Below are 13661 nucleotides of genomic sequence, written 5' to 3' on the forward strand. Positions count from 1 at the left end.
GTGTTCTTCTCTTCAGAAATAATACTAGAAACTTTAGTCCTGTTCAAAACCAGTAAATACTTTACTGTACTAGGTTGTTTGTGTAAAATGAATGACCCCCAGTGGTCATGTTGTAGATTACTTGCGAACTTCTACGACTTTCCTCCTTAACAGTGATAGAAATTGAACTATTTTAGATGGAGCACCTTTGATAAGTGATTTTCATACTAAGAAATTACTTTCAGTAGGGAATTGCAACTTGTCTATCCTGAAATATATTTTGAAACAGCTAAGGAGAGTGCTACATACAAAAGATAATGCAGAGACAACAATTACAGCTAGAAATTGTTCAGTTGAGATCCATATGTACAAAACCAGGATATGCAATCAATTATGTCAAGGCATGTTGCAAATGTATTCTTTCCTCATGTGTTTAGGAGAGATTCACTAAAGATCCTTTTAAAGCAAAATGAAACAGCACCAGGAAGACCTTATAGTAATAGGCAAATAATTTTGGCATCTGCAGTGTTGGTGTTCTGAACTTAAAAAGATTATTCCCTTAATTAGCTCTCTATATTAATCACAGACACAGAACCAAGCCTTCACTCTTCAAACACTTGCTCAAGTAATACAAAAGGAATATTTTGTGGTTCTGACTTTATTCAGGTCAATAGGAAATGAACATTATTAGCACCTAAATGTTTCAGATGCTATACACTACACAGATCTTTGCTTAAAAGAAACTCTTTTACTAGGGCAAGCTCATTTAATAAGGCTTTAATATGAGTATATATGTTATGCTGCTTAGCACACTGCTCTCAAATACAAAATACACATTAATGTTTCTGTTCTGTTTTGCATTGGGTTTTTTTTAGCTTTTTAGCATGTAATACATAGATATGTTCTCATTTCTCTAGATGTATGTGTGCATCCATATATGCTTAAAACTTACATGTTCTGTAGGGAACCACCAAACACAGGTAAAGCAGCGAAGATTCTCAGCTCTAACGGATTCAGGCCCCCAAAAAAGGCAGAACAATAACATTCTTTAGGCTGATACCTTTCCCTCCTTTTCCAAATATTAGTGATATACAACATTCCATTTGTACAACAGCAGTAAGATAGAATTGCAGGTTAGAAATACAGTTTTGAATAGCAGGTCAGATTCTTTGGCAAACCCAGGCTTATTTTCTGATAACAATAAAAAGTGTCATTCATTACTGCATTTTGCATACTCTCCTTAGGCTGCTTACTCCCACTCATGCCAGCTGCCAGATCTTTTCCATCCCCCACTTGGCATCTGATGCAGGCTTTTACATCAAATACTGATAGAATGGGATACACTTTATGTGAACTAGGGAGACCACCTGAACTTGTGGGCTCTGAAACAACATACAACATGAGGAAAGAATCATGATGTGATCATGGTGTAATTCAGAGTCAGTTCAAAGAAACTGATGTAGGAACACATCTGAGACAGAACTCTTTAAATCCTTGTGTGTGAAAAGGCATTACAGGGAATGAGGAAGGTAGGGTGATGATATTGTATGGTAGAAGCAACAGCAACTATTTAGGCCCTGACATGTTCTGTGTGAGACATAGAGATCTGTTGGAGGCCAACAGAAATAGGGAGAAAAAAGATAAATTCAGGCCACTGTATTCAGATAAATACATAGATACACAATTTAACCAGCAATTAAGGGAGGAAAACGTCTTTCAAAAGGAGGTGCATGTATAAAATACCAATCCCACATATGTAAGGACTAAGTGGTTATTTAGTGTTGAATACATATTTACTGCTAAGTTATTGTGGCAGGGCACACCCAAGTCTCTGTCTTTCTGGAAGTTTGAATGGAGCACAAAACTGTTTTCCACCCTGCTGTCTCCAGCTCTGGGGGTTTGGCATGTCGATAGAAGTAGGCATGAAGTTCCTTCTCCCACTCCTGCAGGCTTGAACAGGGAAGAGCAAATTGCCCCAGGAGATATATATATATATATATATATATATATATATATATATATATATATATGACAGCTGGACACATTACCTAGTTGGACCTTGAGGGGGATCTTGAGGAGCATCTGGAAGAGCTGTAACAAGAAAGCGCATGGTCCCTGCTTTTGGACTATCACATCCTGACTGCCTGCTGCAGGGACCTGCCTCTGCCATAAACTGCTGCCATTCGTGAGACTGGTGTAGACTCATAAATCCCAGGGTCATAACCCTTAGCTAGTTTTGCTGTAATAGTCTCTGGACTTTTGCGCCTTTCCTCCACCCAGGTTGAATGGATTCCTGTGATAATGCATCCTTTCTTGTGAAGAAATTCCACAACTGAATTACCCTGTGCTCACTGCACCATAAATGGTTTAGTTTGGGCAATTAATGAAACAGGGATTATAAAATACGTAGTTACTCTATTTCCAAAAAATCCCTGCCCATGAACTAGATACAAACTAGTTAAATTTGGGTTGTAATTCCATTGGGAAGATCTTCACAAGGATGCTTATGGGCAATTGAGTAATTTAGGAGAATCAGAACACTGGAAAGGCTTAGCCACAAAATGGCTCTGCCCCACTTATAAACAAGCAGCCTGGAGCCCTATGGAAACTCTGTTCAACTCAGAGCGGTGGAGTAAGAATTCAGAGATAGTCCCTGGCTCCTCTATGGTGGTATTGGAACTACCTAGTGTCTTGATAGCAGTTGAGAGGCTTCTAGATCTTCCCAGGCTCTAGCAGGGTGCTGGGAAAGAGGCAAATGATCTCTGACCTGATCCCAGTTCCTTTTGATGTGGAAGTGCAGGCAGGATCTCTTGCAGATATGCGCAGAGCATGATGTCAGTGGCACTTCTCACCACATCGTGAGGCACTTAAGTTTCCAGGTAGTTCAGGCCCAAAACATGAAGTCTAAGATGGTCTGAAGCATCAGGCAGAGCAGAACACATTGTCCAAGCCAAGAGCAGTGCGGCAGGGCACGTTGTGTGAGCAGAGCAGAACAGCACACACTGGGGCAGAAGCAGCTCAACTGCTTACAGTTTAGCTCAATTTATATTCTTTGCCCGAGTGTATTGGCTCCTTTGGCCACAGAGATTCACCAATCAAAGTGGCATTTGCCAAACTGACTGTATTAGGTGAAACCAGGGCTTGCTTACCCTTCCTTGGACAAGACACCAACAAGTACCTAAACACCTGTGGGTACCTGTTTATCACTTTGGGAGGGGACATAATGGCCCAAGCCTTAGTTTTCCTCCCACCCTTGCACCCCCCATCAGTGGAAGGGTGGTGCAGGCCAGGATGTGTTTCAGGCCTATTGGCCTTCCAGGACAGTTATATATTGCCAGTAATGTGGGAAAGGAATCCTTTTGCTTCCTTGCACTAGTCAAGAGAAAAATAGCAGCTTCTCTGGACCAGCTCTTAGCCGTTCCACTGGGTGTTTAAATTGTACATTTAAACGAAGGGGGCACCCAACAGGCTTTTACTATGGCTGAAAAGGAAGTCAGCTTTATTTGCCATGGTAATATAAAAAGTGAATTCATTCTGTCTGCTCCTTGCTGAAGAATTATTTCTGTGGTAGTTTTAGTATTTGTAACATGCACCTTTCCCTAGAGCATGGCTTGACTGGTCACAGAACCAGTGCTGCTGTTAGAGTCATACTATACCTGTTCAATACATTAAAGCATTAGAGGATTTGGCACAATCTAACAATGTGATTATGATTCCTGCTTTAAAGCAAATCAGTAAAACCATAAGATCATTTTGACAAAAGTCTTTTGTAGTAATAATAGATACAAAATTATTGATAGTTGTGAGACCTTTGTATTCATGCCAGTACTTTTTATCTAGTAGAAACGTAAATCTCTTTAATTGCATGTTAACAAGTCACTGTTTCACATGGTGATTGCTTGCTTAGTCCTCGAGTGTCATGCAGTATGTGCCCTTTAAAATAATATCAACATCTATTGTTAAATAATTCATGATAATATTGATCTCTCATCCCAAGACTGAAAACTCTTCATTTGAGTAATGAGGCTCCCACTTAAGATTAGGACCATTCTTCAGTCTGTCAAAGTTGTTTATTAGCCTTTAACAAATTAGATCAGAGAACTGGCAAGTGATTGGCTGCGTATCCTGCTGTACACTGGAGTTCATTTGTGGACTGTTTCTTTTGGCTGATGTAACCACTAAAGTTTTAATCTTTTCATTGCACTGGAGATTGGAATCTTCCCAAACTAGGGAAGCAGTGAATAATTCTGCTTTGGTGGAGTACCTTTCTTTTGTGCAAATAGAATGTTTGGAGAGAACTGCTGCTTTCTGAAAAGAGAAGGAAAAAGAGCTGACTGTTTTAAGTGGTTTAAATGCAGGTGGCCAAATAGCTGCATACATTTCAAAACAATACTGGATAAGACCTTTTATAATTGTTATGGGTTTCAAAGTAGTAGCTTCCTAACTTGAGTGTCTCAGAATGTGATCACTGATGTTAATGTTTTGGTGATCCCTTGTGGTCTGACATATGTGCAGATTTAGTACTAAATCTATTTGGAACATTATTTAATAGACTGGAAGTTATTAGTTCAATTTGTAGCAAGATGAATGAATTTGTTTAAATTAAACAGAATTTCCATGCATTTGATAGACATATGGATAGAGCACTCAGATGTTTCTAGTCTGCAAAGAACCACTGTCCACTTAAGTTCAGTGTCTGTGGTCTGGAGGTTATACTGGAACATTTTCTTGCACGTGTGCAAGTGCTGTAGTGTGCCACATGGTGGATGGCAGTAATAGACCTGCCTGCATGATGTCCATGCTATTTATCTTGGCAGGAAATCTATCAGCTATGTAACACATGTGTTGGCTCTTACTGAGACGTTACACATAATGACATCTGTTTGGTGAGACTTAAAATACTGCTAACAGCAGAGATTGCAAAGATGTGGCATGTTAAGGTACTTGTGGCTGCCATCAACTCAGACTATATTATATAGCAGGCTTGGAAATCTCTGCTGGGTGTCAAGCTATAGATGACTTGGCAAGGCCAACTGAAGAGTTTCTGTGTAGAGAGGTGAAGGACTTCTGACTGCTGAATTAAGATGTTTTACAGTGAGAACTTCAGAGTTACAGACTTAGAGTAAATCTTTCTGCTGTAATAATGGTGATGTTTGTTGTCAGGGAACCTTTCAGGCTTCCATGAGCTCACTGGCTGGCACTGAGATTTTTATCAGGAGAACTCAATTATTCCACAACTTCAGTAAGCTGTCAGTGTGATGGTATATCACTCTTCAAGCTTTCAGGCAGTCTTAATATGTAAAATGTTACTAAAGGAAAAAAGTTGACAAAAAAGACTGATTTCTTTGTAGTTGATTTCTGTTAGCAGATATTGATTATGATGTGTTTGGAAATAGGAGTAAGATACTAAAAATTGTTAGTTAAAAGTCAGACTTCTTGTAGGTGTTTTGGGAAACAGTCAAGGAGTTGGTTTCTTTAGGTTTTGTTTCATTGGTTTTCATTTAGAGGTTAAACCTTGATAAGATAATTTGAAGATTAATAAATGTTAAAATCTGTATATCCTTCAGTGCTTATGCTAATGTAAGTGTTGAATTTAAATAGTCTTAAACTTGAATCTCTAGCACCAGTACTGTTATGAATATAGTTCTCTTCTGTGTAGGAAAGAGTGGACCTAAGGACTTCTGTAATTGTTTTCTCAGGAAAACCACGATGTAATTTCTGCAGCCCAGTAGTCATTCTAGAACTTCTGTGAACTGATTTCAGAATGTTTTCTTCCTACATATATTTGTATTGCTTTCCTTTGTTATCAAAGTACCAGTTAGCATTTTACCTTGGTTTTCTTTCATATTATTGTTGCCTTTTAATATTAGAATAACTTTTGCTAATATTTATACAGATAGTTTTACAGAGATCTACTCACATCCAAACAATAGGATCCTTTACTTGTAGGCTTCCTCTGCAACAATCAAGGTAGCCTTTATGATGTGATGAATTGGGGAAATGCAAGTCCTCTGTTTCATTATGTGTGGTCAAACTGCAGCTGCCTGTTTGCCAGTGCCATCAGAAAGCATAGGCTATATAGGAAGGACATTTTCTTAATGATGCATATATTTGTAATTACTTTTTTGCTTTAATGGAAAATAACATTAGGTAGTACTACAAAATAAACCAGTGCATATAAGTGATCATTTTGAGTTTGTTCCATCTTAGTTACGTTAGTATAAGAGCCATAAAATGTTTTTTTTGTTGTCCTTTTTTTTTTTTTTCTGCTTAAAGACCTGTAAATTAATTTTTAGTGCAGAAGCCAATTTTGGGAGCACTTACTGGGGAAGAGAGATTAAGAAATCAATATCCCAAAGAATACTTTGCAGCTCTTACTTAAAAGTAAAAGCAGCAATTTATAACCTTGCACCTCCTGGCTAACCTCCTATACGTAAGCCTGTGGTAATAGTTTCATCCAAAAACTCCTTTGCACCTCAGCCATTAAAATTTTCCACAGGGTTGAATATTCACTTGCTTGGACTGGTTTTCTTCACTGGTGCATCTAGCTCCATGAGTTTCTTTTTCTTCTTCCAGTCACAAGGGCTTTTTAATATGTATTTTTTGTTCAGGAGATGATGCCAACCCTCCCTCACCATTCCACCATTTCTGACCCTCCTCTTCCCCCCCCTCCTCCCCCCCCATGAAGTTGTTAGGGTAAATTCTTGCTATTATTGTTAAAATCAGGCAAAATTCCCTCTTAAGCATTAATTTTGTAAAGTTGGTTGAATTTCTACCCTTCTAAATACTGTTTTTCTTCTAAATTCTCTCTTGATTTTTAGACAGATGTTGGTCTGATGGTCACTATTAATAAGGCAAACTATTAAAAGCATTTTTGACACGCTTGTTCTTATTAGTTGTCCTTTGTAATCATAACTAATGCATCTGTCAGTGCATTTTTGCATTGTAGGAGATGTTGATATGTAGGTGAGTTTTAGGAAGGAAATTCTCAGGCACTGGTTGCTACATAGATAAATCTTGGGTTTTTCATGTAAGTGACTAACAAAAGTAAATCAGAATTCTTTTGTATGCATTTGGAGTGTCACTAACAGATTTATCAGATTTGCAGAGGTGAGAATGAACCTGCTTGTGTAGATTATTCAGTGGAATAACCTCTCAGACAGGAGAGAAATGAAAAGAAATGGTTTGACTGCATAAGAACAGAATCTCTTGAGAGTAATCCAACATTGTCTCTCACTCAAGGGGTAGCACCTGGTGAACATTTGGTGCTTTCTCCTTTACTGTCTGCCAACAGGCAAAAAAACCCTCAAACCAAACCCTCAAGTCTGAATGCCTCCAGGTCTGAGAGGAGACAGGGAGAAGGCAACAGAAAATTAAATGTCAACTTTCAGTAAACAAGCAAACAGGAGCAGTTTAGAGGTAGTGGTAAGGGAAGACCACAAGAATGGGGAGGAAAAAAAGGTATTTGTCAGATTGACAACATTTATTTAAAGGCAGATTTTTCAGTGTCTGAATTTTAGATCTTAAAGTTGACAAACATTACACTGAAGATTGATTTTTTTTTTGCAACTTTTTTGTAAGCAGTCTTTGGAGTTACATTCTTTTTTGGTATTCACAGAGGGTTGCAAGTAGGTGATGAAGTATATACGAATGCATTTTGTAAGCCTGTCTTCCTTTTCTTAAGCAAAGGAAAGGTGTGAAATCTGCCATGTTTCATTTTACACATGTATCTGGAAGCTTTTTGAAAAGGCTTGGGCAGAAGTGATTTAAAATGTGTATCTGAGGATCTGCACCAGTGTTTTTTAAGGTTTGCAGCTTCCTAACCCATATGAGAAGATGACATGCATGCTGTCTAAAGCATGCCATCAACCTCCAGCCTGATAGCAATTTTCCACTGGAAAAAGTAGTTTGTATCAAAGAATGTTTGTAGAGCTTTATAGATTCTAAATACCCAAAGCCCTTTGAAGCTTGGTTTGTTACCTCTATTCTATGGAAGCATATATGGGAGATTGCAGATACTCACTCAATAGGGACAGAAAAAGTGAATGGTGTAGAGCGTAGGAAACTTGATGGCTTTGATTTATTGAGGATTGATATGTGATTTGGTTATGTCTTTGAGGAAGAAATAAAAGTGCCAGGGGAAGTATAGGCTGGATGTTAGGAGGGAGTTTTTCACAGAGTGATTGGCATTGGAATGGGCTGCCCAGGGAGGTGGTGGAGTCACCCTGGAGGTGTTCAAGAAAAGACTGGATGAGGCACTTAGTGCCATGGTCTAGGTGAGTGGCTAGGGCTGGGTGCTAGGTTGGACTGGATGAGCTTAGAGGTCTCTTCCATCCTGGTTGATTCTATGATTCTATGATTCTAAGCTGATTCTGGACAAAGTCAAATAGGAAATAAGGAGTAAAATATCAACATGTGAGTGGCTGCCCATTGAAATATTCTGTGAAGATAAAAAGAGGAGTTTTCAATTATGTGTTTGTTCACATGAGGAATGATTTTTTTTCCCTGAAAGAAGCACTTTATCAAACCATAAATTGTACTTCAGTTAAAATGCAAATGCTTGCTCTCATCAGAAGCAAGTTGATGTAGCTTAGTGGCTTGTGATGTACAACAACTCAACACAAGAGGGAACTTCTTTACTGTAAGGGTCACAGACCTCTGGAACTGGCTCCCCAGAGAGGTTGTGGAGTCTCCTTCTCTGGAGACTTTCAAGGCCTGTCTGGATGTGTTCCTCTGTGACCTGAGCTAGACTGTATGATCCTGCTCTGGCATTGGGGTTAGACTTGATGGTCTCTTTGGGTCCCTTCCAACCCCTGACATCTTGTGCCTCCTTGTGAAGTAAAAGAAATAGGAGGAAAAATGAGTGTACCTTCAGGTCAACAGATTTGAGCCTTGTCAAGTAAAATGAGAAAATTTGTAAGAGAAATCCCTCAAAAAATTCCAGGGGAATTGTCAATCATCTCAATTAGTTATCTCATAACTTTATATAAATACTATATCAAGAAAAGGTAGTCTGTTAGTACATCATTTACCTTTTCTTTCTAAAATAAGTTTGAAGGCAATGCAAGACTTACAGCATGGATGATATGTGATATGCATTTTTCTAATGTCATTTATGTGAACATCATGAACTTGAAATGCATTTAATATTCAAATTGTTTATATCTGCCTCTCTACACTCACAATCTAAATACCTGTAAGTAGAAAAGGATTATGTTGTTAAAATTTGCACAAGCCTAGAAGGAGACCCTTGAACAATGAAAATATGCAGTAAATTCTTTCTTGTGCACTGTTTAGGCTTTGTTGTCTATACAAAACAAAAGTATTGTAACATATTTGTATGGAATGAAAAAAAAATTGATACTTAATTTCTGTACATAATGAACATAACAAAATTGTTATGCTTCTCGTTATAACTGCTTATGTTACCAGTTAAGATAAAATCATAAGCACTGACGACGTATGCCCAGTCTATAGCAAAGCACAATCATTGTCAGTCTAGTAAATAAAAACTTTCCACACTTTGCAGGCACACAGATTATTTTAGCTGTGCATGTAATGAGTATCTATCACTCTTCAGTTATGCATTTCCATAGTATTAAATCCTTCAATATGTTTAACTGCAGTGTTCCTTGATGCACGTGCAGAATAGTAATGCTGCCATGACAACTTTGCTCAGGTTTTCTGAAAACATTATCAGAGGAGGAAGTTTAAGATATTTTATTCTACTGTTTGGTGGTTGTCGTTGTTGGTTTGTTTTGTTTTTTTTTAAGCCCAGTACTTCATTAGTCTTACTAATGGAAAAGGGAAGGTATAAAACAATATACTGCTTGCGTAGCCTAGTGTAGCTTTTGAATGTAAATGATCAGCAAACTTTAATGCTTATGGAAGAATAGAGTTGTTCTATATGCATATGTTTATTTACTGGTACAGAACTGAAGTAGTGTCACAAACAGTTGGGAACATATCTTTCAACTCCTTTATTTTTCCTAAGGCTTGCTGTCAGACTTATTATGAGTGTAAAAGCACGTCTGTCAGTGAAGTGCAATGATTTGTAGCCATTATGTAGGATAAATACAGCCTCTTAAGGCCTCAGGGATGCGTGCAAACTGCTGGATAAGGTTGAATGAATTACGAGATACTGCTTATGGTAGTCCATCCCATCTAAACAAGAAGCAAGAAGGCATGGAAGACCTCTATGGACTTGTCAGGCCAGTCTAATTGCTCTTATTCAGCTAGAGCCAAGATGTGCAGTATTAATGGGTTGATGGTTCTGTGAGTAATGAAGTTTGGAGGTTATTTTCCTTGGTGTTCAGAATTCTAGTTCTTCTAGCTTTCCAGAGTGCCTTCTGTGAGATGTGCCAAAGAGATAGTAAAGAGTACAGAGAATAATAGTCACAAGTGAAACAACTAGCGCACCCTGAATTAAAGGTAGGTGCATGCATTCTGTTGTTGCACAGATAGAAGGACTTCAAGTAGTGCAGCAATATCTGATCTCACCAAAAGCAAGCTTTGCTTATTTTCTCCCAACTGAGAATTCTTTTATTGCTTGTGATGAGGCAAGGAAATTATTTAAATGCTTGCATCATTTTCTATGGCAGTAGAAATAATAATCCTCTCAAATTATAATGCACAAATGTTTCTTACCTGTAGTAATCTTAAATGCTAAATCTTTAAATTTTAGTATCCAAAATTAAACATCTGAGCCCAATGGTTTAATGTTCTAATTCACAGAAGTATTGAGCACTCAGAACTCCTGCTGAATTAAGTGGGATATGAAAGTTTTGCCCGCAGGTGCTACTGCTTTGGGGTCAAATGCATAGATTTGTCACATGAAAAATTTTGTTTCCAGCAGTTCTAGGACAAATAATTGCAAAATACTTTTAAATAATTATTTTTTTAAAGAGGCTTTATTGGCTTTTTTTTTCCCCTTAATAAAACTGTTATGAAAATGTGTGGTTTTTTTCAGTTAGCTGCAACTCCTCGCCAGTTCTTAACACAGAATTTTAGGTCTGTCAATCTGACAGCTTTGTAATAAAACATACTTAGGCAGCATCATCAGGAAAATAGATCTGCCCACACTATTGAGTGCTCTCCCTGAGACCTCTTTTAGCAGAACATCTTAAGGCACTGCTCATGGAAAAGAATGCTTTTTCTCTAGACCAGCTCTCTGTCATAAGCCTGTGTCTGATGAGAATTGAATAACCTTGGCCACCTAGGGAAATTTTGAAACTCCAGTGCATTTGATTTTGTAGCTAAAATGCAGCAGCAGTGTAATTGTTCAAATCAGCATGGTGTAATGGATGTGAACCCAGTCACTCTCTACTTCCTATCACTTGTTTATTGTCATCAATTTAGAAGTGTTCAAACTTAGCAACTCAGGCACCTGGTTAAATGAAACCCAGTTAAAAGACTTAAAGGGATTATACAGATAGTAACAGTTCTGTTAGCACACAGCTTGGCAGAATATTGTTCATGTCACTTTTATTTACTAATTTGACCACTGGATCTCTTTTTTAACCTAATAACCTGGTCTCTCAAGACTGGTTGTTTTTATAGCAAGACAGGACAACAAACTGATATGAAGGTGTATGTTAAAATGTAATTTAACCTGATCCTCAGAAGTCCTTGTAGGTTCTCTTATCCTCTGCTGCAGTAATAGCAGATACCAAGGACATGCTTTGTCTCATTTTTGTTTTTACATTGTTATGTTCATATTTAGAGTGATGAAACCACAGCATTGAGGACAGCTCAGTGTTCTGCTGTGTCTTGAGGGCTTTTCTGCTGTAGTTAGATGAAACATTACCTGTTTATTATTTTTATTAAGAGTAAATATAGAGGTTGCTTTTCATCTTTTGCTAGTTCAATGTTTGTCAAATAAGAAGAAAATGGATTATTTTATTTCCACAACAATGGGGGAAAGTCATACATACATGATGTACTTTATGTTGTGGTACATACATACATGTTACAGGATTTACAGTGTATGCTGTAATTCTTGTTACTGACTGCACAGTACCCCTTTGGATGGTACACCTTCGCAAGTTCAGTTTCTAGATTGCTGGGCTCCTCATCTGCTTGCCTTAAACAACTTACTAGGTTACTACTAGGCGTGTCAGCAGTGCTTAAATCTATCTTGAGTCTGTAACCTTTTTCCTAGTCAATAACATTTGCATGAACAGTGCAGCAGTTTGTAAGTGCATACCTCTGTATCCAAGAAAATATTCACAGCTTTGGTGTACAATTAATAAAGCATCCTGCTAGCCTTGCTAGATAGCACATAGTGGGAAAAGCAATATGAGTCATTGGAATGGGCTGCCCAGGGAGGTGGTGGAGTCACTGTCCCTGGAGGTGGTCAAGAAAAGCCTGGATGAGGCACTTAGTGCCATGGTCTTATTGACTGGCTAGGGCTGGGTGCTAGGTTGGACTGGATGAGCTTGGAGGTCTCTTCCAACCTCGTTGCTTCTATGATTGCAAGTTCTGTCCTGTGAAAAGGATGGAAGTGTGTTGCTGGAAAAAGAATGCATATTTCACTATTTAAGAATGGCACATCTGAAGGTTTTAAGAACTGGAATATGTAGTATTTCTTTATCTGTCAAAAGATGCTGAAAATTTCTTCTGCAAATCTTTTGAGCAGTTTCTGGATTCTGCAAAATAATTTTACTTTCAGTGAAGCTGATTTTTATTTTTATATCAATTTCTCTGGCAATTTGCTAAATGAGATTTTTTTATAGGTATCAGTGCATAAAAACGATACCAAAACCAATTGCTCTGCCAATGGAACACCAGTAAATGCTATATAAAACTTTATACAGTAGATGAAATTCTACTTTTCATGATAAAATGATTTTTATTGTGCCTTGAGGAGTAGTCCTGCATAATTAGTTGATATATTTGGGAACTGTGATAAAAATAGTGTGATAAAAGGCCAGTTAAGAGAAGCTGCTTGAAAATAGAATACATATTGAAAAACAAGGAAAAAACCTTGTAATAGGACACACATAATGACATGTTGTAGTGTTACAGCATCATACTTTTTATAGCACAGGGTAGGTTTGATTATGTAAGCATTGCATTAAAACAAATTACCTGGTCAACTATTTCATGGAATCATGCCTAGTGTACATGCCTTTAAAACAGGCTAGGTGAACTCCCAGTGGTTCAGGTCACATTTTTACATTCAGCACAGCTATGAAGGTGAGTAAGACAAAGGCAATTTCAGAATAACCATAATTTTTGCAAAAAACCCTGCTTTATTCAGCAGAAAGATATCTTTTGCTAGAGAAGCAGCAGAAGGTGGCTGAATAAATCACTCATACCAGTGCATTCCTTGTTTCACCCATATTCATTCAGTACAATACATTATGCCTTCAAGTCAGAAGAAGCTGGTTTTTTAGATCTTGTGCACTGCCCTGAAAAATTCACTTCTACATACCTATGTATTTATTATCTTCAGTTATTCCTGAGTTTCTGAGCACTGTGGACATTTTTATGTTACCCTGTATCTCATTTCATCCATTTGGGTTTTTTTGCAAAATACACTGAAAATTGAGGTTTACTTTCAAAACTCCAATGAGATTACACTGAGTGAAATAACAGAATGCTTATTAAAAATGACCAATTGGATTTCAGACTTGGTACTGTAATTTATAATTCCTCCTTTCCCTTCTCTTTCTCATCCT

General features: G+C 37.7%; 1 protein-coding gene across 30 annotated transcripts in view; it reads left to right on the forward strand.

Moving 5' to 3' along the window:
* KCNMA1 (potassium calcium-activated channel subfamily M alpha 1) overlaps positions 1-13661 on the forward strand; it is a 416512-nt gene that overhangs the window by 195653 nt on the left and 207198 nt on the right. The window lies entirely within an intron of this gene.

Source organism: Pogoniulus pusillus, chromosome 6, assembly GCF_015220805.1.
Source record: "Pogoniulus pusillus isolate bPogPus1 chromosome 6, bPogPus1.pri, whole genome shotgun sequence".
Taxonomy (NCBI): Eukaryota; Metazoa; Chordata; class Aves; order Piciformes; family Lybiidae; genus Pogoniulus; species Pogoniulus pusillus.